Genomic DNA, 3240 nt, shown 5'->3' with positions numbered 1-3240 from the left:
ATTGCTTTTGCTTTGACCTGCTTGGATCTGAGTTGCTGTCTTGGGCCATGGTCCTGGGGTGAGAAATGCCAGTGTACCAGAGCTTGTGGTGGCTATAGAGAAGGCACCCTCCTCAGACCTCTGACAACATCTCTGAAAACCCCAGAAATTTGGGACAAAGCTCTCCACTCTGGAAGCAGAGTTCTACTGTGGCAAAAAACTCAAAAGTCAAGTAATTGGCTGGCAAGATGAGCAAGCAGAGGAAGCACAATCAGACCATAGAATACTTTTTTGGGGACAAAAAAGGATCAAAACATGGAACAAGAAGAAGTCAACAAAGGCAAAACTCCTGCATCAAAAGCTTCCAAGAAAAATATAAATTGGTTACAGGCTGTGGAGGAGCTCAAGAAGGATTTTGAAAATCAGGTAAGAGAAGTGGAGGAAAAATTGGGAAGAGAAATGAGAATGATGCAAGAAAATCATGAAAGGCAAGTCAACAGCCTGCTAAAGGAGACCCCACAAAAATACTGAAGAAAATAACACCTTAAAAAATAGACTAACTCAAATGACAAAAGAGGCCCAAAAAGCCAATGAAGAGAAGAATGCCTTAAAAAGTCAAATTGCCCAGATGGAAAAGGAATTTCAAAAACTCACTGAACAGAATTATTCCTTCAAAATTAGATTGGAGCAAATGGAAGCTAATGACTTTATGAGAAATCAAGATGCTATAAAACAGAAACAAACAAATGAAAAAATAGGAGGCAATGTGAACTATCTCATTGGAAAAACCACTGACCGGGAAAATAGATCCAGAAGAGATAATTTAAAAATTATTGGACTACCTGAAAGCCATGATCAAAAAAAGAACTTAGAAATCATACTTCAAGAAATTCTCAAGGAAAATTGTCCCGATGTTTTAGAACCAGAGGGCAAAATAGAAATTGAAAGAATTCACTGATCACCTCTTGAAAAAGATCCCAAAAAGAAAACTCCTAGGAATATTATAGCCAGGTTCTGGATTTCCTAGATCAAGGAGAAAATATTACAAGCAGCCAGGAAGAAACAATTTCACTATTGTGGAAACACAATCAGGATAAACTCAGGATGTGGTGGCTTCTACAATGAGGGATTGAAGGGTTTGCCATATGATATTCCGGAGGTCAAAGGAGCTGGGATTAAAACCAAGAATCACCTACCCAGCAAAATTGAGTATAATGTTTCAGGGGAAAATATGGTCATTCCCTGGAATAGAGGACTTTCAAGCATTCTTGATGAAAAAACGAAAGCTGAACAGAAAATTTGAATCTATAAAGCTTTGCATCTAGCTGATAGTGGCTAACTCCAACAACAGTATTCTGGAACTCCAACCAGAGGCAAGCCTACAGTTTCTTGGTCAGGCATAACAGAACTGGAGAGGAAGGGGGAAAGACTTGGGGGATGAAGTAGCAATTGGATTTTGCCCTGAATTAGACTATTTAGAGCACATTAAAAGCTTATAAAGTCCCCAGTCTGAGCTGTCCCCAAGATCCTGGAACAACAAAATACTTCACCCAAGAAAGTAGTAACTGGACAAAGAAGATACAAAACAACCCAGATTTTACATCCAGGAGTGTACAAAGTCTTATCCTTACAGTCTCAAGGAAGGAGGCTGTAAGAATGAGCAAACATTAGAAAAATCCCATCATAAAAACTATGATGGTAAGGGAGACAACCAAGACACAAATCCAGAAGAGAATGACATCAAAGCATCTGTAATCAAAGCATCAAAGAAAAACACAGCTTTGGCATTCATTCAACTAAAATCCCTAAAAGGAATAAACCAAGAATTTTCTTTAAGAGTTTAAAAATATTTTTATAAAAGAAATGAGACCTGTAGAGGAAAAGTCAGATGTATGGAAGAAAGAAGTGGAAACATAATCAATAGCTGGGTGCAAGTGGCACAAAAACTGACCCAAGCAACAAACTCCCTAAAAATTAGAATGGACCAAAGAAAAGATGATGAGTCCATGAAACAATAAGAAATATTAAAATAAATTCAAAAGACTTTAAATAATGGAATAAAATGCAGGATATTTCATAGCAAAAACAATTTACCTAGAAAACAGATAAAGAAAAGATAATTCAAGGATCATTGGACTACTTTTGAAAGCCATAACCAAAACCAAAACCCTAGACATCATATTTCAAGAAATCTTAAGAGAAAACTACATAGGATTCAGAGAACCAGCTCCTTCCTTCTGCTGTGGCTGCCACTGGGGCTACGCACTACAGCCATGGCTATCCGGTACCCCATGGCTGTGGGCCTCAACAAAGGCCACAAAGTTACGAAAAATGTTTCGAAGCCACAGACACTGCCGCCGCCATGGGCGCTTGACCAAACACACAAAGTCTGTGAGAGATATGATCCAGGAGGTGTGTGGATTTGCCCCTTATGAAAGGTGGGCCATGGAATTGTTAAATGTCTCCAAGGATAAGCGAGCCCTTAAGTTCATCAAAAAAAGGGTTGGAACTCACATTCGAGCCAAGAGGAAGAGAGAGGAGCTCAGCAATGTCCTAGCTACCATGAAGAAGGCTGCTGCCAAGAAGGACTAAACTGGACTCTACCAACCTTCCCCACTTACCCAATAAAGATTTGACAAATTAAAAAAAAAGAATTCGGAGAACCAGAAAGCAAAATGGAAATAAAAAGAACCCAATGGCCATCTCCTAAAAGAAACCCCAAAGTGAAAATTTCCAGGAACATCACAGACAAAATTCAGAGCTTTAGGTTAAAAAAAAAATTACTGCAAGCAGAAAGAAAAAGTTTAAGTACCAAAGAATCACACTTAGAATCACAAAATACTTAGCAGCCACTACTATAAAGGAGTTGGACACTTGGAATACAATATTCCAGAAGGCAAAGGACATACATAAGTTTGTAAAAAAAAAAAAAAGTGATAATCCTACAGAAGAAAACATGGATTTTTAATGAAATAGAGGACTTTCAAGCATTTCTGAGGAAAACACCAGAGCTGCATAGAAACTTCAATGTACAAACTCAGGAGGCAAGAGAAATACAAAAAGGTAAACATAAGTGAGCAATCATAAGGGACTAAATGAAGGTAAACTGTTTAAATTCTGCTATACAGAAATAACACATCTTTATTTAGGACCCTATCATCATCAGAGATCATAGATGGAGGCTAATTATATAGAAGAGTTGGTAGTAGTTTTGTTATATTTTAGTGATCTTAAAGGAAGAATAGAAAGGGTAGGGAAGAA

General features: G+C 37.9%; 1 pseudogene; it reads left to right on the top strand.

The window, feature by feature from the left end:
• The first annotated feature begins 2201 nt into the window (after nt 1-2201).
• On the top strand, nt 2202-2633 carry LOC138155035 (large ribosomal subunit protein eL36-like; annotated as a pseudogene).
• Nucleotides 2634-3240: the final 607 nt, after the last annotated feature.

The sequence above is a fragment of the Petaurus breviceps genome, unplaced genomic scaffold (genome assembly GCF_028583685.1).
Source record: "Petaurus breviceps papuanus isolate PSGF00001 unplaced genomic scaffold, PetGlider_PUasm1.0 91133, whole genome shotgun sequence".
Lineage (NCBI taxonomy): Eukaryota > Metazoa > Chordata > Mammalia > Diprotodontia > Petauridae > Petaurus > Petaurus breviceps.
This window is presented reverse-complemented; position numbering and strand designations above follow the sequence as displayed.